The sequence below is a fragment of the Giraffa tippelskirchi genome, chromosome 4 (assembly GCF_054371585.1).
Source record: "Giraffa tippelskirchi isolate mGirTip1 chromosome 4, T2T-mGirTip1v1.2.pri, whole genome shotgun sequence".
Taxonomy (NCBI): domain Eukaryota; kingdom Metazoa; phylum Chordata; class Mammalia; order Artiodactyla; family Giraffidae; genus Giraffa; species Giraffa tippelskirchi.
In genome coordinates, this window is record NC_137278.1 from 124,172,042 (window position 1) to 124,199,773 (window position 27,732).

Genomic DNA, 27,732 nt, shown 5'->3' on the forward strand with positions numbered 1-27,732 from the left:
AAGTTTCTTAATCCCAATTTTTTAAAAAAAAAATCCTAATAAACATAGCCATGTTTTATGATGTACAAGACAAGCTAAAAGTTTTTTAATGCAAACCAAAATGTATCAATAGACTGAGCAGCGTCAGGGTGGTGGCAAGGAGCCACTACACCCAAAACAACTTCATCAATTCTGGTTTCATGCAAGCTCATTCACGAGGCCTCAACCTTGCCATCTTCAGCTACACACACCTGAATTGCTATCTTAGATGGTTCTGTGTTATGGGGAGTTGACAGAAAATACAGTCATTATATTAGATCTAGGGGTGACAAACTTTCCCTATAAAAGACCAGATAGTACTTTAGACTTTGTGAGTCACACAGTCTCTGCCGCAACTACATGGACTACACATAAAAGGATACGAGTAGGAGTGTTATAATAAAACTTTATTTACAAGGACAGGTTATGGGCTGGATTTAGCCTGCAGCTGTAGTTTGCCAACCCATGCATGAAATGATCACGACATAGATGGCTTTGTGAAAGGGAGTTAGCCATAGGGTAAATTCCAGGTCCACAAACATCTATTAAACACCTACTAAATGTCAAGGGTTTCAGATAGTGTCATACCTAAACTTTACAACTGATCCATATTTGGTTTCAGATGTGAAACTGAAATTACCTAGCTACTAAGTTGTATAGAGAGACCATGAATTCATTCTCCTGTAGGACTTAAGACCATGGAGTTAAACAACCTGGGCTTGAATCTTGCCTCAGCTGTTTATCAACTGTGTGCTTTATGGAAAATGACTCGACCTTTGTGTGTCTCAGTGTCTTCACCTGCTTCAGGCAGTGGTCGTAAGGATTAATAAGTCACAAATAGTGTTTGGAACCCTATCCTGTGCTCAATGCATGTGGCCAGCTACAAAAACAATTCTGTAGACACTTAAGGCTCCAGAGAGTTCTCTCAAAGTTTCCGCAAATATTTGACCCAAACAATGTTGTTTTTCACTATTTAAAACACTTGAATAAAAAGAAATGCATACCAAATGTAATCTATTTTCTTCCTCTGTGTTTTAACTTGTGCTGTTAGCTTTTTTTGTGCTCAGATATTAGAGCAAAGCTTTTCCTGTTCTTCCTGTTTATTTAAAGATTCTGCAGTGAGTTCAAGGTAGGACCATTTTAAACTACTTATCTGTGTGAATCAGAATTGTCTTGAAATTGTGCAACCAAAGTAAAAAAATAGTAGAAAGTTAAAAGTTGACATGGATATAAAATTCTCATTTCTAATTTTGTGTTAATCAGAAAAACTTCATTATTCTCAATAACTGACTTTATAATAAGTACATATTATAATTTACTTTAAAAAACCTTCATACCAAAAATGACTCACTGTTTTGTTTTGTTTTCTGTTTTAAATATTGAAGTTTCATGTAAGGTTTCCTTCGGAGCTAAAAAAGCCACCCAACAAAAACATTTAGCTTGAGCAGTTTATTTCTTTAGATTAATGATTATTTTTTTTTAGATCAAGGCTTGAAATCACTAGTATGAGAATGATTCCTATGTACCTTTAAAAAAAAATCACACCCTGACAATTAGGACAAGACAAAGAGTTACCAAAGAGAATTCTTCAACCTCCTCCATTCCCTCATCATCATCATTATGCCCAATGGCATCAATGTATATTTTCTCCTTCGATCTTCCTGATAATCCTCTGAGTTTGCCAGGTAGGTGTCATTAGTCTCATTTTACATTAGGTTGCCCAAAAAGTTCATTTGGGTTTTTCCATTACACCATATGGAAAAACCCAAACACACATTTTGACCAACCCAGTACATGAGGAAGTTGAGTGAGACTCAGAATATAAATAACTTCCCAAGACCACACTGCTAAGCAAGTAGCAGAGCTAAAACTCAAATCAGGAGACTTACTGCTCCAGAGCTCTCCCCAGCAGTTTTGATACCAAAAAGATGACTGGGATTTTGAAATGGCACTTTGGAGGTTCAGAGGTCAACCCTCAATCCATTGCTGAGGTTGATGGAGATGCGGGCGCATCAAGCACATCTTATTCCTTGGTGTTTTTCCTACATGCTGACCAAGCTCTTTAAGGATAAAGGCCAGCCTAAACACTTGTAATGTGCTTTCATTATTTTTCTGGACTCTGTCTCACATTTTGCAAGAGTGATTTGACATAACATTTTGTTAAAAATCCACATGAAGGTCTTAAATTCAATCCTGGTTGTGGTCTCCTAGAGCTTATGCCATATGAGGGCAGGGGCAGTACTGGGTATTTATATCTACAACACAGGGAGGTAGCCAAATCATACACGTGAATAAAAGTATCCTGGGTTCAAGCATCACTCTACAATCTACATTTTCTTTAGCTCTCTTTTCTTTTCGTGATCACTATTTGGGGGCCACTTATGCGGGAATGCTGCAATGTTTCCGAGTGATTTTGAAATTTCGATCGTACCTCCCTCCAATTTTTTCTATATATCACTGTCAGTGTAATCTCAAAGCCTCCAGCAACATTTCTCCAGTGACTCTCAAAACAAGGTGAGATTCTCTGCCTGAGATTCAAGCTTCTCCAGAACATGGAATGCCCTACTAGTATCTACTATGTATCCTCTCCACCACCCTCATCTACAGAGCTGCTCTGTGTCTTGGTCATTGCTTGTCTGTCTGCTGTTTCATTTCTCGCCACAGATCCAAATTCTACTCATGATCTCAGATCCAACCCACCCGTAATTTTCCATGAATTCTTTCTTCCCTAGTAATTTTAGCCTTTAGAATTTTCATAGTACAAATTTCGTCATACTTGATGATACTTGTATTATTAACATGTTATGGGTTAGTCCAATCTCTGTGGAGAATACTGGCAATCATAAAAATCGCACCCACATTTCTCTACCTCCCCCACTGTAAAATCCACTAAATTAAATTCTTCATAAAATAATTCATAGACTTAATTAAATTGAAATAAGCCCAAAGTACAGATACAGAAAACCAAACATGTTTCTGAGATATGTCCAATCCATAGTCAGTGCTTATCTCAAGATAATTTTCCACTGTACTTTTAATAAAAGGGAAACCTTTAATTTCATAGTTTGTTTTTCCTCCTTTAGCATTGCCATTGTTATTGATATTTATAAGTAAAATATGCCACTGAAGCGTCTATAAACACCCAAGAATGAATTATAGCAAATATTTAACAACTGACTACCTTCTAATAGGTTAAACAAAATGAATTGTACCTTAGATCATCAAACACCTTTCACCTGGGAAGATGGTCAACAATCTCCTTTAGTGTTATCTAAAAGATTCGGGAAAGTCTAATTTAGACATTACGAAAGATTTCAATGAGCAGGGCATAATTCTACCTTTCACATCTCCTGTCTAGAGAGAAAGACTAAACACAGAAAAAGATACTCTCTGTAAGACTTCAACCCTATATGTTTTTTAAAAAGTTACAGTGTGAATGAAAGACAAATTTTATTCATATTTAAGAAATGAGAAGGTTGTTAATATCAAGGACTATTTTGTCCTGTTCCAGAAGAAGAATATACATTTTTGTCTTGGAGTCAGTTTCTAAGTCAAGTTCCTTCAAAACAGGCAAAGTCTAGCCTTGGTTCTGGCTATAGCCCATGTGGATAAGGAAAGGGTGAGGAAGAGGGGTCTTACCCCTGGCATCAAGTTTTATTTGTTCTGATAGGTAATATTCTTTCTCCACCTGAAGTTGATGTCAGGGTGACTGGAAAGCAAGAACTTGGTTGACTGAGCAGAAGCAATCTGTTGTATTCTGTTCTTTGAACACAGAGATAATCAAAGACTGTTATTTCATCTCCTGGCTGACCTAACAGTAGAGTGAAAAATGAACTAAGAATGTGAGATAGCCAGATCATTTGAGCATATTAAAAAAAATCAGTGTGCCTGTTGAAATTGGTCAGACTTAGCTGATATGTTTTGTTTTCTTTATCAGTAATTTGGATTTTTTTCCTATATTCCAGACACCTCTGTTGCTGTGGGATTTAATCTATCGGGTAAGAGTAAATGACTTAAACTGTAATTATATTTACAAAAAGCACAGAAAAGATGTTAAGGCTGTAAACAACATAGAATTATACCCTGAGGTAGAATCTGGCTAGGCGAATTGGGACAGAACTCTATAAAAATTTAAATGTCTTCCTTGAATTTCTAATTGGAAACTGCTACTATATGAGTTGCTGTTCATTAGTCATTCCAGCCTTGGTCATGTAGTATTTATTAAGACTATCCCTCCCTTGGAGCATGGGAGAAAATGTTAACTGAACATATATTTTTAAGCAAAAGGGAAGTGGACTGGATAGAACTTGAAAGACCTGAGTTCCAGTCCCTGCACATCCCTGTGTGACCTTGGACAAGCATCTTTACCTCTCTGGTCTATCTAGGGTAAACAGACTGAATTAAATTGAGATAGAATTCCAAATTGTGCAGATCTGTGCACAGCTCATTCTTTTCCATCATGTAATTCTCTGCTATCATGTACTCCCTTAAATGGAGAAGGAAACGACAACCCATTCCAGTATTCTTGCCTAGAGAATCCCAAGGACATTGGAGCTGGTGGGCTGCAGTCCATGGGGTTGCAAAGAGTCAGACATGATTGAAGTGGCTGAGCACGCACTCCCTTACAAGTCCCTCCCACTACTGTTTAGCGCAGGAAACTCTACTCAGTACTCTGTAATGACTATATGGGAAAATAATCTAAAAAGAGTGGATATATGTATATGTATAGCTGACCCACTTTGCTGTACTGTAGAAAAAAACACAACATTTAAAATCAACTATACTCCAATAATTTTTTTTTTTTTTTTAAAGTAGCACACACATAAAAAATGTCCCTCTGGGATAGGTCTCTCTAATACCTCCTCTTCCCTATCCCTTACCCTCCTTCATGCTTCTTGGCATTTATCATTACTTAGTACAAACATATATGTTTTTAAGTATTCCCTTTTTTGTTTGTTGTCTCCTTCCCTTGAACAAAAGCACTATAAGAGCAGGGATCTTGTCTGTTTTGTGTGTGCTTAAAACTGTACCCAGTATGTAGTAAGCATTTAATAAATATTTATTAGTTGAATGAATGGATGAATGAATCCTCACCTGGCAAAGATGACAATATACTAGCAGGGAACAGCAGTTGCTCCCTCTGGTTATGCAGTTTACCACAGTCCCCACCACTCCCACTGTGTTTCCAACACTGGATTCATTCATTACTGGAGCTGTGTTTCTTATACTTCACCACTTTTCCATCATTAATGTTCCTGCTTGTTCTATATGGGTATTTTCATTTATGACATGATACTCCAGGGAAGCCCACACTCCAGGTCCAAGATGTGTTTGGGCAGAAAAAAAAGTCTGTTGCTAAAAATAATTTGAAGACTCCTAGACAAGAGGACCTTTCAAATCCCTTCCAGCTCTAACAACCAGTGAATTCATGCCTTACAGCCATTGAGATCTGTAAGTATGAAATACAAGACGCATGTATTCAACTCTTCATAGCATCCTTTAAATGCTTTATTTTTTTTCTTTTTTGAGTCAATCCCTGCAGGAGCCGACCATGAGAGCCCATTAAGAGAACAGTTCATTCCCACCTGCCGCCTGGAGCCAGCCAACAATCTTAGCTTCACCACTCCATTTTTGATTATGTACAGCCATTCCAATCCTGAGTGGCAGAATTTGCAAAGACAGCTGTTGGGCTCCACAAACATTTGGAGGAGGGGGAAAATATGAGGTAGGTTGCTGCATTCTTCTACTTTTTTTAACTGAAAGAAACAGCTGCGAGCTTCACATGGAGGATGAAGTAAACAAAAGCTCTGATGCCCAGCACCATTCAACAGCCAACATTCAAATGCATTTTCCCCACCACGAATGTCGACGTCATTCAAATCCCCCTAGGCTCAGTGCCCCCGACAGCGCGCCGGGGGAATCGGGGTCTTTGCATGCCGCGTTCCCTCGACCAAACGCTGCCCACGATGTGCAATTCACTCCAGTCAAAGGAGTGTGATTCAAGTCCCCTGACTCGATCAGCATTCCATTACTGGTTATCGTCAAATTTCAGCAACCTCTGTGTGCACCGGGCAAACGCGCAGCGTTAATCTCTGACAGGCAAGCGTTCTTAGGTTCAGCTGCAGGAGCTTTTGGAAACTGTGCTGGGGCAGTAGATCTCTTATGGGAAAGTCAAGGTACGTTTAGAGGAACTCTCTGATTCAGCAGTGGCTGGCTCGTTTCTTTTGTTTCCTCTTCCCTTTTATTTGCTTATACAGAAAACAGAGTGTTCATTTATTTCTTTTCCCACCCCCATACCTCTTAACTGCCAGGGCCATCTGTCCATATGAAACCGTCTTTGGGTTGCACAGTTTTGAATCCAGGTGACAATCAAAATGAAGCAGTGATTGTCCCTTAATGTTTTCTCTGAAGGGATTAAACACTTTTGAAAGCCTCTGTTTGTGTTTATTTCAAGTTCTCCAGTTGAAATACTGTACTCCTTGAAAGGCAGGGAATAAAGCCTGTGAGCTGATGTATTGAATAAGTGTGTTAAGCAGGGGCACTGTTTTCTAAATACTCAAAAATTAAGCAACTTCTTTTTAAAATGGAACTTTTGATGTTTAACAGAGTTATATTTTCAATCTCTTTGGCTTGGTTTAAAATTAAAATTCTTTGTTTTCATGTGTGCCACTTAAGGCAGCTTGATTGGCAAGTAAATGCACTGGAAGAAAAATAATTCTTTTGTGCGCTGACTCCATAAATTCAGTAACTTAATATATCCTGTATACACATACACATATGATTTTTAGTCAAAGATATTCACATATAGGATAAGGAATAAAGAAAGACTTTGTCTACAGAATTCTTTTATCCTCTTATGCTTCATGTCACCAATTTGTGCTTTTTTTTTTAAACAAAGCCATTGCTACTCTAAGAAGTATTGATTTTGTCTAGTTAAACATGTCAAGTCAGAAGAAATGATCAATGGATTACTTCTTCAAAACATTTATTCCCCCAATAGAATCTACTGATTTTTATAATCTCAAAGAGGCAGATACAGGAGTCAAAGGAGGAAGATAAAATTTGAAATATATCCTTCATCTTTTTTTTTCACATCTATAAATGAAAACCCAATTTAAGGAATATCGTTTTCTAGGTCTCTTATTCTACCTCTCTGTATTATCATCATGTTTTGTTGTTGCTGCTGTGTGAAGGAACATGAGATGGCCTTCCTCAAATATCTGCATTTTAAATTCAGTTCCTATCTCTTAAGTAAATTGGGTTCAGTCAGTAGTGACTCACTGCCCCAGAGTCCCGGGAAACATTATCAGCAAAGGCATTCACCATCAAGGAAGACAAACACATATTCTCCTATGGGTCCATGCTTCCAAACATCTCCTGGACTCTGGTAGCCTTTCCTGAGTCAAAGATCCCTCTAAAAACACTCACTGTCATACCATGTTATGATGCTCAGGAACAGCTCAAGTCCTTATAAATCCCAGATGCACCAGGAGGAAAACCACTTTGAATAGATGATTTCCATGATCTCCGAAATTTAAATGAACAGTATTTCTTAAAATTAATGGACATCAGCATGAGAAGTTCAGTACGGGATCAACTCAAGAGGAATTTATGACGAAAGTACCAACAGTGCTTACTATAAGACAGGACAGGCAAGAGGGAACCCAGTAGGTCTCTGAAACAGAACTGCAGGCATTACAAGGCTAGTGCCCAGGTCATTGCTTCTCATAGTCTCCTATTAGAAGAATGGTAAGCTGTCATTTGCTGAGGGCACCCTCCAGAACTGCACTGGTATTTTTATTTTTATTTTATTTTATTTTTTTTATTGTAATAGTTTTTGCCATACATTGACATGAATCAGCCATGGGTTTACATGTGTTCCCCTTCCTGGACCCCCCACCCACCTCCCTCCCCATCCCATCACTGGTATTTTTAATACTCACAAGTCTTCCAGGTAGGAATGAGGTGCATTTTTTTTTTCAGATTAGGAACTTGAGTCATTAAAATGCGGCCCTAGGCCACACAATTTGATAAATACCACTTTTTTTAAAAAAAAATTTTTTGAGTATAGTCGCTTTACAATGTCATGTTAGTTTCTACTATACAGTGAAGTGAATCAGCTCTACATGTACATATAGCCCCTCTTTTTTTGGATTTCCTTCCCATTTAGGTCCCCACAGAGCATTGAGTAGATTTCCCTGTGCTCTACAGGAGGTTCTCATTAGCTATCTATTTTACAAAGAAGAGATAAAGATCATTTTTTAAAAATAGCATAGAGGATATAAAAGAATCACCTTTTCAAAGGAGTCCTATAGAACTGAGAGTGCCAATTTCATCCATAGCTTAATATATTCCTGGAAAGTGAGGGTTTGAAGAGAGCTAAATTAATTCCTTGCTTTGTCCTAGGATGCCATTTATGTGTTCTTTTGAGGGGCATTCATTTCACATACTAAATACTTATCTGAAAGGATCATTGCCTTATTCCATGTGCTAATTTGTGGGGAGGAGTTTATGTATTGGGGGAATTCAATTCATTCCTGAATTTTACCCGGGAAATGAAAGCCAGATGTTTTTGGACATTTGTTATTTGCTTGAAGTAAAAGCCTAGGTTAAGATAAGAGAGATATATTGATTGGCTATTGCATCTTCCTCTGGAGAAAGTGAAACTTTACATAATCTTACATTTAATCATACCTTGAAACTTCAGGATGGGCCTTAATAAGAGGAAATTTTTTTTTGAATGTCCTTTTCCTTGTAGATGGCAGGGATGGAAAGATGTATTCAATTATATTAACAGAGCTCTCAATTAATTTAAATTCAAAGCGAAGCCCCCCTGAGAGTCAGAGACCTTGAGAAAAAGCCCTCTCTAGGAGAGTTCACTGTCAGGTTCACAGAGAGGCCATGGTTCTCCTGCACTCCCGGGGTGGATCTGCAGATTCCGTTTCAGGCAGCCACACTTCAACAGTAAGAGGAGCTCGCTGAGTCTGTCCACGTGCGTCTGCTGGCTCTCCCATCTGTCTGGCATCTCTGTGCCCCTCCTCTTCCACACTCCCTTCCACGACCTTCCCAGCCAAATAAGCTATCCTACCAAATATGACCCTAACTCATGCAACAGCTGGAGGCAAGAGCAAAAGAGACTGAGCTCATAAGAAGTGTATTAGCATTGAGTCCTCTTTTTTCTTTTTTTCCAGCACTAAAGGATGTTTGGAATATTCATCTAAGGAACTTTTTCAAAAAATTTCATTCATAAAGATTGTTGAAGGATTTCTCAGAGTTTCAGTTTAGCAGATCTTTTGGAAGGTATGAATGCCCAGTTTATTATTTCTCCATCTCCTGTTTCTGAGCTTGGGGAGGACAGAAGACTCACAGCTGGCTAGCCACACTTCTCCTTAGAGATGCTGATGATCTCCATCATCATGGTCCCTGGCCATTCTTTGGGAGAACTTAGAGACACTATATTTGTGAGATAACTGGACCATGCATTGAAGACCCAGGCTTTCTTCTTTCACTTGCCCTTGAAACTGTCTTCACTCTGAGAGTCAAAGAAGCAATCCATTATACATTTAGGGAAGAGCAAAATCTGTTAGGCTCTGTACAAATAAGGTGCATGCTCTGCCTTCTTCTTATAGTTTAGTTTTGACTCAGGAGACTTGGAAAAAAAAACTCAAACAACTGAGTCATGGTGAGTTCACCCAGGACACCTCATTTCACACTAACGTCATTTTCTTTCCTCTTTTTTTTTTTTTTTGGTACTTAAAACAGGGGAATCCCAAATACATAGTATATCATATGTCAGCAAGGCATTATGACAAACTCTGGTCTTGATGCTCCTAACAGAGTTTTTTACTCAATTAAAGTTCATATGGGGAAGTGGCTAATGTGTGCTGCTGAGCTTGGTCCTTGGCCCTATACCTGATTAGAGATCACAAAACCAGGAAGGGCACGTAACACATCTGAATGACTGGATCAGGATTCAGTAACAGCATAAGAGCACCGCATGTGGACCAAACACAAGATGATAACATTTAGCAATACTTATTATGAAATTCTGTGTTTAAGTTGCAAAAAGTAATATAGTTTTGGGGAAGGAGAAGCCAAACTTAATACTGGTTAAAAATATTTTGGAGATTCCTATTGTCCATCATCAGATGTGATGTAACCTCCAAAATATCCTAAGTAATCTTAAACTGATTTAACAGTAAAAATAACATCTGGCATTTACTGAATACCTCTCTGTGCTAAGGGAACAAACCTATAATGATGGTGTAACTATTCCCATTTTACAGATGAGAAATGGAGGAGAGTGAGTAACCAGCACTAGGTCAAAATGGCTAGCAAATAGCAGAGTCAAGACTTCAGTCAAGGCTGGATGCCGTTCATGAAAAAAAATTGTTAAGAACTTTGCATTAGCTACTCATATCACCTATGAAAAATGTTATTTATCTTAAGGAAACAAAATTAAATGAAAACACTAATGAGTGTCTAGAGAAAGATGACTGGGATGGTAAAGAGTCTGGAAGTCATGCAATAAAAGGCATAGTTGAAGAGATAGTAAACATTTAACATGAAAAATAGAAGATCTAGATGGATATGGAAGATATCTTCAGAAACTTAAGACCTAAAGGTAAACTGGAAGCTACAGGCAGATTTGAACTCTAAAAAATTTTCCAACAATAAAAGTTTCATTACACACAAGGGCAGAGAAAGCTCCAAAAGGACTGAGCACTTTCATCACTAGAAGTACTCAGCAGATTAGAGACCTTTCCACTAGGGTTGTTCCAGAGTGAAATTATGCTTTTGGAGACATTTAGCTTAGTTGAGGGATCCCTAATTTGAGTTCCATAGGTGAGCTTCATGAAGTCTTGAATCTCTAGAAATTATATGCAAAATTTATGTGTATGTATCAGTTCAGTTCAGTCACTCAGTCACTTCCAACTCTTTGTGACCCCATGGATTGCAGCATGCCAAGCTTCCCTGTCCATCACCAACTCCCAGAGATGCCTCAAACTCATGTCCATCGCATCAATGATGCCATCCAACCATCTCATCCTCTGTTGTGTCCTTCTCCTCCCACCTTCAATCTTTCCCAGCATCAGGGTCTTTTCCAGTGAAGCAGCTCTTTGCATCAAGTGGCCAAAGTATTGGAGTTTCAGCTTCAGCATGAGTCCTTCCAATGAATATTCAGGACTGATCTTCTTTAGGATTGATCGCTTTGATCTTCTTGCAGTCCAAGGGACTCTCAAGAATCTTCTCCAACACCACGGTTCAAAAGCATGTATGTGTATGTGTGTTCACCATCCCCCTCCAGAGAGATGGTGCATACATTTCTTCAGATCCTCAAAGCAATTCTATAAAATCTGAACCAAAAAATGGAGTCACCTCTAATTCTGCAATTCTATTATTCTGTTTTGTAAAACCAGTCTGACCCTTCAGAGAGGTGTACCCCACAAAACTGTATGATTGATTTAATGTTAGGGACAGAGGAGAATGAACAAATTCAGGAAAACTTCAATGTTTTGAGCCTAGTAACTGAGAAGCTGCTGATACTATTAAGAGATAAAAAGAGGGTGAAGCAAGAAGTCTATTATCAGAGGAAGATAATTAAGTAGAAATAAATGGACAGACTGAAGCCTGTCTAAGACTCCAGTGCTGAGTATGTATCCCAAATAGTCTTTTACTTCATGGCAGAAAAACGCTGAAATTAAAGATATATATATATAAATAGAGAAAAATTACTTGAAATTTAGAACCATGAAATGTTGTAACTCTAACTAGTCTAGGGATCACTTACTTCAATCCTCTAATGTTATAACTGAAGAAACCACATCTTAGAAAAAACTAAGAGACATACTCTCTATCACAGTAGCCTGATTGCCAATCTAACTCTATGTCTACAAACTTAAGGGGAAACAAAATCCAGATTTCTAAAACATTCAGATTTGGAATAAAGAGACCACTTGAGTTTTCCAGGGGGAAAAAGGGCTAATCTTAACTACATATAATACACAAAGATCCACTTTGTTATGGTATAAGGCAATACCATAACACTGCCCCTTAAGAGTTTTAAAGTATGAATTCTACTCTTTAGCATGCTCTGGCATATTTTCACAATATTTTCAACCTTGGTCTTGATAGTCTGATTGACATCAAGAAAATTACATGGATTCCTAAAGAAAAGAAAAGCCATGTAGCTGTGCTTTTTAGGGTTGGTGAACTAATCACACAAGACTTTGGGTTTCCTTTCAGATGTCTTATTTAATTCTTAGATCAGAAGAAAACTAGTTGTAGATGTGCTGATGCCTTAGATGGTCTTTGGTTGTATCTCTACCTCTCTGATGAAAACAGCCACACTGGGCCACACGAAGTTCCCCCAGGCCCAGTTCTGACCCATCTTTACTATATATATATAAACTAAACTAGTGGGTTTTTTATATATATATATAAAACCACTATATCATTTTTTTTAAAATCTATCTGATAAGGTCAAGGTGAGGTTGAGATAAGAAAAGTTTGAAACAAGATTCATTTGAGACTTATTTCCTGAGAAAACAAATTGCTTTTTATAATCTGAAAATTTATGGAATTTTGACATACAAGTTTGTGTGTGTGTGTGTGTGTTCATTCACCTTCTGAGGGACTCAAATTAAGTAAAATTTTGGTTGGGGAGTGGCTGCAATGACCCAGGTGTCAGCTACTATAACTGCATCTTTAAATAATAAACCCAAACCCAGACTCCATGTTCTAACTCATATTGAAGCTTCATATGGCCTTGGAGTAGAGGTATAATGATCTCTTGGGAGCGGCAAGGTCCAATTAAAATTCAGTTCACTGTCTTTAGGAAAGACATAAGCAGCTATATATCCTTTGAGAGAGTCTTAGGAAATACACACCTGAGCTTTAAATGGCTACTCATTTGACTGTGAAGTTGAATTTCAATTCATCTGGGAGACAGAGCATGAGAAAGAATTCAAATAACAACACTCTGTATTTCCTGGAGTGTTACCAGGGAGAAAAAGAGCTCCTGGAAAATGAATGCCTTACACATTTGCAGATATTACCAGCCACTTATAAAAACATGACTATTGTTACGTGTAAAAGTCATTCCTTTTAGGGGATGCCTTAGAGTGAATTGAAATGTGGCTGACATTTCTATCACAAGATAAAATGTTTTTTTAATATCATGTTTAAGTTCTCTTAGTTAAAGAGAGAGAGAGAGAAAAGGAAAAGGAAAGAAAAAAATCTATAACCCAGTATTTATAAGCAATTCCAGGCACTTCACCCATAAAATAACTCCTGGGAAGATATTATACTTCTAAACACAAAAGCTATTAAGCAGCCTTTTTTAATTCTCTTTCAGTCTAGTAAGGGAATTGTTGACTATATTTTCTATATAAAAAGACAAAAATATACAACAGATTGAATAGAAAACATACAGACAAATGTTTTCTGTTTCATTCATCAGCTGACTACTAAGATGAAACACCCACAGTGTATGTATAAGAGTTTCCCCACTGCCACCTCACTCAGCGGCTCTTCAGCTTCCTTCTCTTTTTTATAGCATGGGGCTAATGTATTTTTTGAAATAAGAAAGAAAAGCCATTATATTGCCTCAAAGCTACTCTGTCTCACTGCTTCCACTTCAAATTCTGATTGACTATCACTGTTTTTATCTGAGACCACAGACAGATTGATGAAATAAGATGGACAGATGTATCATATACTCATATTTAGGTATAAAATGGCATTGTGCTAGGAGTGGTTTAGTTATACAGCCCACTTACTCCTTCAACAAATATGCTGAACAGTAGTATTAGTTAAGGCAATGCAAATGGACATATTAAGTAAACCCTCACATTTCAATGGGCAAATTTTAATACCATAAAGGTTTAATTATCATTGACAGAAGTAGTGCAATGAGAGTGACTTAGATTCAAAGTCAGAATCCCTTCTCCCTGTGTCTCTTGCACCTACTAGAGCCTCAGAGTCTTCTACATTTATCCCAGATAAGAGAAAAAATGCTTGTGAAGGGTCCCCTGCTTGTAACACCTTCTGCTCACACATTATTGAAATGAACAAATCACATAGTCACCCCTAGATGTGAGATGGATGTGAAATGTATTTCCCAATGGGGTAGCCACCTTCCAGTGACAGCTTTATACTCTGGGAATGTTTACAATACCTATGACAGGATACTGTGCTGGGCATTGCAATTTTAAAAAATAAATCAAACTGGGATCTTGTGTTCCAGTAGCATGCACTTTAGCAAATTTTTCCAAGTATCTTATTTCATTATCAATAATAATGGCTAATATGTATTAAAAGTTTGCTGTATGTCGAGCTCATAAGGATCCAGAGGGTATATAGGTGGTATTTCAGGACTCAAATCCTGATTAAATGTTCATATCCATGTTCTTACTTCCTGACCTCTGCTTTTTTCTAATGACTTGAGGCAGGACTCAAGTCTGGTTCTCCTAAAAGCTCCTTTCATAACACAGAGCCCACACCAGACAATTATACTGAACAGAACCCTGGCACCTACTGGTACTTGGGTAGCTGTTGGTCAGACATTAGGGCCTGACCTCAACTCATAAAAAGCTGTATGGAATCTAGAAAAATGGTACTGATGAAACTATCTGCAGGGCAGGAATACAGGCACAGAGGAAGAGAATGGACTTGTGGACATGGGTGGAAGGAGAGGTGGGGGACAAATTGAGAGAGTAGCATTGACATATATACACTACCTTGTGTAAAACAGATAGCTAGTGGGAAGCTGCTGTATAGCACAAGGAGCTCAGCTTGGTGCTTTGTGATGACCTAGAGGGCTGCAGCGGGAGAGTGGGAGGGAGGCTCAAAGAGGGAAGGGATATATGTATACATATGACTTATTCATGATGTACAGTAGAAGCTAACAAACATTGTAAAGCAACTATATCCCCCCCAAAAAGGGGAAAAAATAACCATAATAATCTATTAAAGAAAGATTTTCTAAAATATGGGATGCCTATACTAAAAAACTGATTAATCATTTAGAAAGAAAAGCTGAGTCAATTGAGATGGATATGCTAATTTACTTGAGTAGAAAAGCACATGAGCATTAATGGGAAAAGAAGTCGTTTTAAAAAGTCCTCACGAGAGTGCAGGATGCCCAAGGCAGGTCAACACAACACTTTAACCATAATGTTCTACCATATTCTTTCTGCACATCCACCCTCAGTGGACATGCTTCCACATGATCCATTCCCAATGGGACCACTTTTTCTTTCAAAGAAATAAAGACAGAATTTCTCTAATTCTGGTTTCCTATGACAATTCTCTCAGATTTTAGGGGCAGGGTTTCCTAAGAAGGAATTTCAGATATAGAACAGTCCTTGATTTGGAGCTAAAAAGGTATGGATTCTAGTAAGGGATCTAAGTTCATATGCATAAATAACTTGAATTTTAAGATAGATTGGGGATAAAGACCTATGTGTAGTGAGACTCTATCAGAGGACATGCTATGAGAAAAATGTCATATGTCTATCAAAGGACATGCTACATAGTCAAAGCTATGGTCCTTCCAGTAGTCATGTATGGATGCAAGAGTTGGACATAAAGAAAGCTGAGTGCTGAAGAATTGATGCTTTGGCACTGTGGTGTAGGAGAAGACTCTTGAGAGTCCCTTGGACTACAAGGAGATCAAAGCTGAAGTTGAAACTACAATACGTTGGCCATCTGATGCGAAGTGCCAACTCATTGGAAAAGACCCTGATGCTGGGAAAGATTGAAGGCAGAAGGAGAAGGGGATGACAGAAGATGAGATGGTTTCATGGCATCACCGACTCAATGACATGAGTTTGAGTAAACGCCGGGAGTTGGTGATGGACAGGGAGGCCTAGTGTGCTGTGGTCCCTGGGGTCACAAAGAGTCGGACATGACTTAGCGACTGAACTGAACTGAACTGATCAGAGGACAGCAACTACATGCAGTTCTTCAAAAGCAGTGAATTTTAACTAGGGCTTTCAGAAACATGTAAAATGAGTGGAACTGACCACATGCTGAGAAAATAGGAAACTGCCATTTGGAAACATATGATCTATTCAGTTACTCAACCAACAAATAAGTTGAGTGTCTCTCTGCAAGGTAGGGTGTAAAGTGCAGAGGGGAGGAGGGACTCTAAAAGGAGGGACTCAAGACAGCATCTGCCCTCAATGAGGTCAGCAGCTAAGAGCAAAGCAGAGGAGAACAACTGGCATGTGTGGAACACCCACCTGTTCCTGGCATCGAGCTAAATGCATCAATTGTATTATCCCATTTGGCATTAACACATGTAAACCACTCAGCCAGGTGCCTGGCACAGAAAGAGAGCAATGGTGGAAGCTGTGATTTCAATGCCAATTTTATGTGGAGGTTATTATCATCTCTGCTTTCAAAATATATATTTAAAACCCCTTAGCTGGAGAGATCAGACATAACACAGATGGAAAGTTCAAACATTCTGGGAAAATGGTGGCCCAAGCACCCACCCTGCTACCACCCTCTCCTGTCTTCCCACTCCATTACAATTCTAATCAACTTCTCCCTATATTAAGCAGAGCATCTTTGGGGCAGGGTGATGGATGGGGTCTGGAGGATGCATGTCAAACCTCTCATCTGTGAAAGTCCACCTGGAGAGAGTTGGTGCTGAGCTGATTTCCACATCCCAGCAATGATGAACTGGGAGCAAGAGTCAGAGCACCAAGTTTCCTGGAAAGAGTGAGGCCCTGCAGGATCTGTGAACCCTTACAGGATAGTGTGGCCACTTGAGGGATGGTCTGAAGGGTACCTGCTTGTCTCTTTCGCTTTGGAGAAGTCTGGATGGAGCTGGACAGATGGACTCAGGTCCTCTCTGCCCCCGAGACTGATCGACCACCTTGCAGCTTTGTGGGAAAGGGACTTCCTTGTGACAATTTGCCAACAGGAACCAGGACTGATATAGCTTCCTCCATTCCTGCAACTCAAGGTCCTAAATGCTAACCCAGCAATTAGAAACAGGGGTTGGCAGTGAAAATAGTGAACACCCCCAAGGGGACTCAGATCAGGAAAAAACAATCCACACACCAAGATGAATATTTTCTGTGAACATAAAACTTCCAGAGGATACAGAAAACCACTTTAACAAAGAATAAAAAACACTTACAGAAATGTAAAAGCAGCATTAAAATAATTTTCTAGCAATCAAAAACACAGTCTTCAAATTTAAAAAATTTAATTCAGTTAAGGAAAAGATAATCCCAGATGAAGAAGGCTCCCTAACAGTATGAGGCAAGATATAGTAAATGCCCAGGGAGTAGTTCGAATTCTCAAATTGAGCTGGCCATTAGCCTTACCTGAGAAGCCTGTTAAACATACAGATTTTCAACTTATTCAGCCCTAATAAGTCAGAACCTCTAAAAGTAGAGCCAAAGAAACTGCACTTTTGTTTGCAGTAGGCACTGATTTTGTTTGATGAGCACTGATTTTGGAGAAGTGTTGAGATTGGAGCAAACACTGAATAAGTTAGATCACCAGCCTGTGGGGGTGGTTGAAAGGGAGCTGAATTTGACTGTGATGGATGGGTAGTGTTTACAAATGGTGTGGTGGTTTAGTCACTAAGTCATATCCAACTCTTACGACCCCATGGACTATATAGCTCACCAGGCTTCTCTGTCCATGAGATTTCCCAGGCAAGAATACTGGAGTCAGTTGGCATTTCCTTCGCCATGGATCTTCTTGGCTTAGGGATTGAACCCATGTCTTCTGCATTTTAGGTGGATTCTTTACCAACTGAGCCACTAGGGAAGTCCATTCAGTGTTTATAAATAATGGTTTACAAATATGAAACAAAGATTAACAAGTGTTTGGTTTGCACGATCTCCACTTTCCATGGAATAGTCACAAACCTTTGTCATGATTGCAGAGCAAATTATGAAGTCTAAAACTTTCTTATGTATAAGTCTAGTCTTAATGTAAAACACACTGGAGAAATAAATTGAAGTACTTCAACTTTGAAAAAATTTTAAAAGCCTGAGCTCAGCCTGTCACTCTGTGATGACCTAGAGGCGTGGGATGAGAGGAGGGAGAGAGGCTCAAGAGGGAGGGGATATATATATTTATATATATAAAACTATGACTGATTCATGTTGTTGTACAGTAGAAACCAACACAACATTATAAAGCAATTGTCCTCCAATTAAAATTTTTTTTAAAAGTCTGGGCTCATCAAGTACACATTTCCCTCACTCTGTGTTTAATAACTAAAATAATGCAAGTTAAATTTTTGCAGTCTTATTTTTTTTAATCCCTTGACAATAACAAGTGTCCATTTCTCTTCCAGTGTTCCATTTCAACAAAGATGGATCACCAGGTTAGCAAGGTATGAGGGAACAACAGGTGGAATAATGGAGGCCTTGGAAGGCAAAGGTAAAGTGGTGTGCTCGGTTTAATAGAATCACCCTTTCATATTTTTCTCCTGCATTTCCTGAACCACAAAGGTAGACAACATAGTACTGTTTGCCCTTTTTCCCTTCCACAAGCGGCTTCCAGCATCACTGAAGTAAAATATCAGGAATCAAAGGATTCGTGGATCAAGAGAGATGGCTTCTGATCATTTCCAGTAAGTCCTTCCCTGGGAGCTGATTTTTTTCCAGGAGATGTGATGGATTTGAAGGAATGCATTCAAAAATTTTCACCACCCCCCAACTTCCACCCCTACCCTGCTCTTATTTACTGAAAGAAGCCAAACTCCATGAGGCTGACCTTCCAGTATCGAGACCCACAGCATGACTACTTCCTCCAGAGAAGTGAGCCCAACATTGCCTGCGTCAGAACCACACAATACCAGTCTCTCGAAATCCTCTGCAATGGATGAAAAGCACTCTGTTATCAAATCTGAAATGAGATGCAGACTGCCCTCTCTCAGAGGGCCCCAGGTCATATTAGCATGTGAGATTAGCATCTGAGCTTCTGAGGGCCCTGTAGCAGGAAAACCCTTTTAACTCAGATTTTCCCGAATTTATTTAACCACTGATATGAAAATAGTTTGCTAGGGCCACTGTAAGAAAGTACCCAGGGGTGGTTTAAACAACAGAAATGTTTTGTCTCCCAGTTCTGGGGACTAGGAGGCCAAGATGAAGGTGTGGGCCGAGGTGGTCTTTTCTGAGGGTTGTGAGGGAAAGATGTCCCAGACCTCTCTCTGGGGCTTACAGATGTCATCTTCATGTTCACATGCTGTTCTCCCTGCATGTCTGTCCACGCCAGAGCACCCCTTTCGGTAAGACACAAGTTATATTGGATGAGAATTGACACAAATGACCTCATTTAAACTTGATAACCTCATAAAACCATCTCTAAATAAAGTCACATCCTTAGACTCTGAGAATTAGGACTTTTGGGAGGGGAGGAGACACAGTTCAACTCATTACACCCCTCAATCCTCTGTCCAAATATCATCTGTGAACAGTCTGCAGCACACATGTTGGGAAATGTTACTGCAACCTCCCAGGTCATGCTCTGTCTCAGTCGTTCCCGGATGCCGTTTGCAGAACACACACAGAATCACTGGGGTGCTTTTAAAGATTCTAGATTCTTGGGTCTCACCTCCACATATTGAAATTCACTAGATCTAGGGAGCAAGTCAGGCACTTGCAATAGTAAAACCTGCCCAGGTTCAGATGTGTAACCAGATGAGAGATCTACTGCCATTCAGCACTCTCCTATTATTTTTAGACGTGATTTGAGCCGGACATCTCAGAATAGCTGCACGAGAATTGTACCTCCTCTTAAAACAGTATGATCATAGGATTGTTTCCTCATCTCTGGTTTTCATCCTATCTTGTATCTGCCTCCATCATGATACAAACTACTTAGTATACATATAGAGACCCTGTCTATTTTTTATTCTCAGGGCCTCTCAGAGAGATGGCACATAATGAGCATTTAATAAGTGTTCACTGAATGAGCAAGTACCGAAACGACCAATGTACAATGGTATTACTGGGTTTTCTTTAAAAGTTCTTAATGTTGGCATATATTTAAGAGACTTCATGTATGCTTAATTTTAAAACACAACCCACACAATCTTCTTCCACTGCCCTTCTTTATTCCAGTCCTAATAAGGGCCTTTAGTTTTTAAGACATATCATACTCTTTCTAGCCTCAAGGTTTTTTGGTACCTGCTATGTTGAAATCTTCTCTCTGCCCACTTCACCCATCCCACCCCCCAAATGTTTCCACTCTTTCCTAACTAATATTGGTCCTGCCCTTCAAATATGAAGTGGTGGCCCTGTTAAGCATTTTCATACAGTGTTTTGGTTTTCCACTGAGACACTGGTTATACTTGTGAAAATTAGTTCAAAGGCTGCTCTCTTCACCAGATTCTAAGCTACTTGTGGGCAGGCTTCATATCTGTCATGTTTATTTCTGAAACTACAGAGGCTTACACAAAGTGTGAACTCAAATATCAATTGAGCGGTTCTGTACTTTATGGTGGTGATATGCTTTTCTCCACCATTAAAAAGGGAGCTTCTCTAGAAAAGGGACTACGTTTAATTCATTTTTCTATTTTTGGCAACCGGCCTGGTGCCTAGAAGACAGTGTTTTCAATAAATTTCTTTAAAATTGTTAGGACTTTTATTTGTATCTTTGTTTATTTACTTTTGCCTAGATGAAAGCCTGGGATAGAAATTTACGACAAAGAATAAATGTTAGTGAAAATATAAAGATAGACTTGCTCTCTTGTCATTAAAGCCCAAACTTAAAATATCTTAAAAACAAGAATAACAGGAAATGTTTAACAGAATCAAGTCACCCCAGACAGTCTGATATGCTTCTAAAAAGTAGAAGGTAACAGTAAATGAACTAATGTTTTAAAAGTCAGTTTTCAGATTGCCAAAAGACCATTTGAAATGCAGCATTTGACAATCATCTTCCATAAAACTGGAGTATTTGTGAGGTGATTCCACCAGTTTACTATTTCTAAAGGCAGAAACCCCCCGAGGACACATGCATAGTGACAGCTCTTTGGGACTGTGGCAACGACTAGACTTCAAGTTATAGAAGTGACTGGAACTTTGTGTGGCATACGTCTCTCTTCCTGAGGATGCTACTCTTTTTTAACTGTTACATTTTGTTCTTTCAGTGACAGTCCACAGCAGACAAATTATTTCTTCTATAATATTGAAAATTGGTTTCCTGGTAACTTGCTGTTCCTGCTTTTGGACAATTATGTAAGATACGGGAACAAACACCTATTGCTCTAGGGAACGTGGAAATGTCTCTTGTGTCTCTTCCTAATATTCCCAGTGTAGGTCACAGGGAATGGAGGAGGAATTTTGCATGGGGACCAAGCTATTTCCTTAGAAGGAGAGAGGGTATAATTCCAACCATTTTCTTGAAGATTAAATGGATTTTCAAATCATTAATGGATTGGGATGATATGTGAGCCTCTTGGCAGTAAAAGGAACCAAAAAGGGGGCTCTTTCTTAGGGAAAAGATGTCTAAATTCGTTATACACCTCTAAGTCAGGGCTTGGGGGTTCTGGCACAGAGTGGCTAAGGCTGGAGGCACCTCCTGATATAAATATGAGAGTGTCAGATAAATAGTTGAGCCCCTCGGAGAGGCCAAGATCATCCTCACCTGAATCACCAAGGCCCTGGCCCAGAAAGCCCATAATCACAGCTATAGGCACTTGTATGCCAAACCTCACAGGTCAGCACTGAGATACTGTGAAACCCACAGCCATCTCTGGTGGATCAGAGTCCCCTCTCTCTTGCAGCACTGGCCTTTTTGTTCTAGACTGAGTTCTGAGATTCTGGGTTACAGAAAGAGAAAAGCCTCAAGGGGGAGAAAAGTGAAGGTTACAGTGATTCAATTTTTTTTTTTTTTTTTTACAATGTTAGCTTTCTTCAATACTCAAGGCCGATGAATGGACCATTTTGACCACAGTGGCAAAGAATGAATTATTGTCACTGTTACAGTTTCTCATTATTGCCATAACAGATTAACACAAACATAGTGGCTTAAAAACAATACAAGTTCATTATCCTACAGTTCTGGAAGTCAGACGTCCAAACTGGGTCTAACTGGGCTAAAATTAAAGTTTGTTGGAGCTGTGCTGCTTCTAGAGGGTCTAGGAGAGAATTTGCTTTGCTGGCTTTTTCAGGTTTTGGAAACTGTCTACATTTCTTGCCTGGTGGCCTCTTCTTCCATCTTCAAAGCCAGTAATGTAGCATCCTCAAAACTCCTTTTTCCTCACCTCTACCTCTCTCCTTTCTCTGTTTCCAGAGTCACATTTCCTACTCTTTTTAACCTGAGCCTCTTGCCTCTCTCTTAACAGGACCCACCCAAAGAATTAGGATAGTCTCTCCATCTCAAGGTCTGTATCTTTCATCACATCTACAAAGTCCCTTTGGCCATGTAAGGTAACCTATTCACAGGTTCCAGGCACTAGGATACAAACATACTTGATGGAGACACATTATTCTGTCTACCATAGGCACCCTTCATCATTTCAGCAATGAATGACATCACCTCAGCAGGCAACAGGGCTCTTTAGAGGGCACGCTCTGGTCAGTTCCGTTCAGTTCAGTCACTCAGTCGTGTCCGACTCTTTGCGACCCCGTGGACTGCAGCACATCAGGCTTCCCTGTCCATTGCCAACTCCCAGAGTTTACTCAAACTTATGTCCACTGAGTCGGTGATGCCATCCAACCATCTCATCCTCTGTTGTCCCCTTCTCCTTCTGCCTTCAATCTTTCCCAGCATCAGGGTCTTTTCAAATGAGTCAGTTCTTTGCATCAGGTGGTCAAAGTATTGGAGTTTCAGCTTCAGCATCAGTCCTTCCAATGAATATTCAGGACTGATTTCCTTTAGGATGGACTGGTTGGATCTCCTTGCAGTCCAAGGGACTCTCAAGAGTCTTCTCCAACACCACAGTTCAAAAGCATCAATTCTTTGGTGCTCAGCTTTCTTTACAGTCCAACTCTCACATCCATACATGATTACTGGAAAAACCAAAGCTTTGCCTAGACGGACCTTTGTTGGCAAAATAATGTCTCTACTTTTTAATATGCTGTCTAGGTTGGTCATAACTTTTCTTCCAAGGAGCAAGTGTCTTTTAATTTCATGGCTGTAGTCACCATCTGCAGTGATTTTGGAGCCCCAAAAAATAAAGTCTGACACTGTTTCCACTGTTTCCTCATCTATTTCCCATGAAGTGATGGGACAATATGCGATGATTTTAGTTTTCTGAATGTTGAGTTTTAAGCCAACTTTTTCACTCTCCTCTTTCACTTTCATCAAGAGGCTCTTTAGTTCTTCTTCACTTTCTGCCATAGGGTGGTGTCATCTGCATATCTGAGGTTATTGATATTTCTCCTGGCAATCTTGATTCCAGCTTGTGCTTCATCCAGCCCAGTGTTTCTCATGATGTACTCTGCATATAAGTTAAATAAGCAGTGTGACAATATACAGCCTTGACGTACTCCTTTTCCTATTTGGAACCAGTCTGTTGTTCCATGCCCAGTTCTAACCGTTGCTTCTGGACCTGCATATAGATATCTCAAGAGCCGGTCAGGTGGTCTGGTATTCCCATCCCTTTAAGAATTTTTCAGTTTGTTGTGGTCCACACAGTCAAAGGCTTTGGCATAGTCAATAAAGCAGAAGTAGATATCTTGACTCTGGTCAAGATAGGGGAAAGAGGAACGAGACTTAAATATGAAATCTCATTAGTGCAATGGACAAGACTTGGTGACTTTGGATTCTCCTTTGGATACACAGCATGGACATAAGTGCTATTAACTGAGGTCAGAAATAGTAAGAAGGCTTCAGAAAAAGAAATATATATATATATATATATGATTTTAGATATTTTCAGTTTGAGAGATAATGTGGCATAAATTAATCTAGTACCAGATACAAATGCAAATATCCTAACCATATATTTTTGCAGGGTTTGGTGTATATACTGTTACATGTCATAAGATAATATAGTTCAGAAAAAGATCATGGCATTTAAGATACTGCAACATAGATAACACCTATGTCAATCATTCTCAACTCTTTTTTGATCTTACACCAATCAAAATGCAGAAGTAATTTTTCACTATTTTCAGAAGAAACAAAAACAGTGGGCCTAATGTGATTTTTGCAGTTTTTCCTGAAGGTTGATGGGGGTTTGGGGAGCAGTCACAGTGCACAGAGCTCTTCCATGCTCCTTCCCTTTTTTGCAAAGTTATTCCTCCATTATCTGAAGTCATGATGCAACCAACACTCAAGCTCTGGAAATTTGCCCCAGAGCAGATTTACCATGAAGCCAGTGACAGTTAAGTTTCAGGCCCCAATTCCATATACCCCATGAGTTCTGAAGTCACCAGGAACCACAGAGTTCTTGCCATCAGGCAAGAAACTAGATAGCAAAATGGAGCATTTCTGGAGAAATGCCTCAGAAGAATTCAGAAACCAAGGACTTGTATCTCCAAGGCTTTAGTCATTTTTCTGTGGTTTCTATTCTTATTCTAGATAGTCACTTTTGAATCTGATTTTGAATTAATAATTTTATGTTTTCTCAACAAGGGCACTCCAAATTCCATCAGCTTTACAAAACCTATCTATTTGGCCTAAAGGGTTTATAAAAGTACTTATGAAACAGAGATGGCCCTCCCCCATGAGGCCTTTTCAGGCAGGACTCCTAGATAACAATGTTTCTGCATACAATTATGTCTAATTAATTTTCTTGCACCTGTTCCTTGTTGCCCAAAGTCATCCATGTCCAATTCATTTTTGTGTCCTCGGTGCTCAAAAAGTTATCAGGTGTTCAGTCAGAATTTTAGAAAAATATATTGAATTGTATAAAAATGTATCTTATTAATTTGTATTAGGTAAAAGGATAGATTCATTTAAATTAATTATCACACATGATCTGATCTAATGGATAAAGTTGGGGGCCAAGCACGAGCACTCGCTGTGCACTTGCATTCATCATGTTCCAAGAGTGGATAGAATCAGAGGGGCATCGCCAAGGCTGAAAAACAAGAGTTCTCAGCAGACCCTCATTTGTGCGCCTCATACTGAGAAACACCTGGGGAAAGGTCACAACGTTTGGTTGGCTGGCTGCTCTGCCAGTGACCAGAGAGATAATTTAGAGTAGAAGCTTGGTTTTGACCACAGGTCAAGTCAGGGTCACTAGTCCAGCTTTATTAGGAATAGTGACTATTTGATCTCCCATCCACCTCCTGTCATCTGTTTAGTTTTCATTGCTCCTGGTGGGAAAGGGCATGTTTAATTATCACACTTAACCCAAAACAATTCCTTCTGAAACACAGCATCTTATGCTCTGGTGTTTGCTTTGCTAGGAAATTCCTGCTCTGAAAGTTCCCGAAAAAAGATCTGCCTAAATTTGAACTAATTTCGGGGAAAAAAAATCAAAACAAATCAAAAGTCCCTCCAAGGTTAAGAGGTGGCTTCTGACTAACAGCAGAATGAACAGGAAGGCAAGGAAAAGAGGCCTCAGGCCAAAGGGAAATGAAGCGAAGGATGGCGGAGCAGCCCAGAGGAGGATCAGGCAATGGAAAATTCAGGAAAAATTAGTGGGAGGACAGAACAGAATTGAGGGCCTAGAGGATCATGGGAGAAAGAATGAAAGGAAGCAGAATCAAGACTCTAGAGCCCAGAGAAATGGCCGGGCCCCCTGAGGGGTGAAGAGGGAAGGGGGAAAGGAGGCAGCAAGTCAAATCGAAGAAAAGCGTAGAAAAATAAGGAGACAGCATTGACAGATTGTGCACTGCCGGGGTGGAGACGCAAATCTATTTGTTGTGTTAATGTTTTTTGTTATTGTTTTTCATCTAGTTCCTTGACAATTTTAGTTTAGAACTTCTTTAAATAGTTCTAAAAACAGGACCATTAGCTGGGAGTTATTATAAATCAAAACCAAAATAAAACCATTGCTAACAAGTCGGAGTTCTCATACCCCTAATCAGAAAGGCCTGTGTCGGATTTCCAAGTCCTGTCCCTAGAGACTATAAGAAGTTTGTTTTTTTTTTAATGATACCATTTCCATAAAAGCCTGATTAAATACAATCACCACCCAGACCAAATGTGGAGGAAATAAAAAAGTGCTTTCAAATTCAAGCCCTTCTTTGAAATTTAAAATTATATTCTAGGATGCTGGTTCATATAAATTCTAAGGCAAGGGAACAAACTAAAAGAAGCAGCCCAAAGACAAGTCAGAGTCTGGTTACATCTACTCACGGAACGGGCTTCCCTGGTGGTTCAGATGGTAAGGAATCTGCCTGCAGTGCAGGAGACCGTGTTTCGATCCTTGGATCGGGAAGATCCCCTGGAGAAGGCATGGCAACTCACTCCAGTATTCTTGCCTAGAGAATCTCATGGACAGAGGAGCCTGGTAGGCTACAGTCCATGGAGTCACAAGAGTCGGACATGGCTGAGCAACTAACACAGACTCTCATGGAACACAACAGGTCTCATGCATATGAGACCTGAGCCTTGTAGTTACAAGCCTGAGAAACTCATTTTAAGCAAACTACCTGGAGAAACACCGTACTCAATTAAGGGTTCAGGACAGTTGTACATCCCTAGTTTAGCCATGTACTCAAAGTATGCAAATTCAAGCCTCCATAGTCACTAAAATGGTACAAGTCTGAGAAAACCCATTGCCCATCACAATAGCCAATGATTGGTAGAGTAATTCTGCAGTTGGGAGATGTTTATGGTCATATGAAAATAAATGTAAGCAAACCATCTTACAGTAAACATTCCTCAAGAAAAAACAACTTCCATCTTTTTACATAAAAAGGGGCAATGAATGGCAAGATGAAGTTAATCCTGTTGGCTCACGACATTGTACAACTATCTGGAAGCTCTTTAACACTGCCCTTAGAAATCATTAATTTGGATTATTTCAGGGTATATCGCTCTCGTAAAGCTGCTCTGGGCAGCTTCAGCTTTTAATGAGGCTGATTAGATAACTGGAACAAATACTCTCTGGATTGAAAGCTGTCTCAACAAATGTGAAAAAACTAACTGTATTTATTTAATTCAACCATTGGGTTTATTTCTACCCTTCCTTCCTCCGGAAAGGATTTAAGGCAACTTAGCTAGTCTGAAGGTATAGGGACTCCTGAAAGCCTCAGATTAGTATCTGGAACATATAACATGTCCAGATAGTTTTCAATTATCAATGTGTTAATCAAAGCTTGGAAAGAGCTTTTAAACAGCAATGAAACATCAACTAGCTTCAAACTTGAATTTTTAGTAAGCTATTTTGTCATTTGGAGGCCTGCACAATAAACCTTTTGTTCCTTTTTTTAAAAAAGAAATAAAGAAAGGAAAGCAAGCTTCTGGTCTTGCTTTTGTTCATCTTATCATCTTATCATTCAGCAGCCTATTCAGGATCACATGTGGGAAAGTATGTATGTAAGATTGAGCCCTACACTCAGTGCATGAATTCCTTGAAAAAAAAATCCTTCTTAAATGGGTAGCTATGTAAGAAACAAGAGAAATTCTACTTTTATGCTGAAGTTGGCTTTTTATTCCATATGTTGAAAATCTAATGTTTAAAACTAATAAAATGGAAAGCAAACTATCTATGTGGATGTTTTCACACCCCATTTTTATGACAACAGCCTGCTTAACTGAGATTATTAGTGGATTCTTGCAATAAGAGCAAGAGAATACCATCTTTAAGACACTCCACTCTGTTTT

At 39.3% G+C, this 27,732-nt stretch overlaps 1 protein-coding gene and 1 long non-coding RNA gene across 2 annotated transcripts in view; one reads left to right on the forward strand and one right to left on the reverse strand.

The window, feature by feature from the left end:
* LOC145546147 (uncharacterized) overlaps nucleotides 1–19,390 on the forward strand; it is a 45,466-nt gene extending 26,076 nt beyond the window's left edge. Inside the window, exons 2-6 of the long non-coding RNA XR_014082560.1 lie at nucleotides 3,984–4,016; nucleotides 5,548–5,743; nucleotides 9,210–9,318; nucleotides 18,350–18,435; nucleotides 18,549–19,390. This is a non-coding gene — a long non-coding RNA (uncharacterized LOC145546147). The remainder of the gene's footprint in view (nucleotides 1–3,983; nucleotides 4,017–5,547; nucleotides 5,744–9,209; nucleotides 9,319–18,349; nucleotides 18,436–18,548) is intronic.
* Nucleotides 1–27,732, reverse strand: part of LOC145546142 (uncharacterized) — a 482,768-nt gene that overhangs the window by 246,750 nt on the left and 208,286 nt on the right. The window lies entirely within an intron of this gene.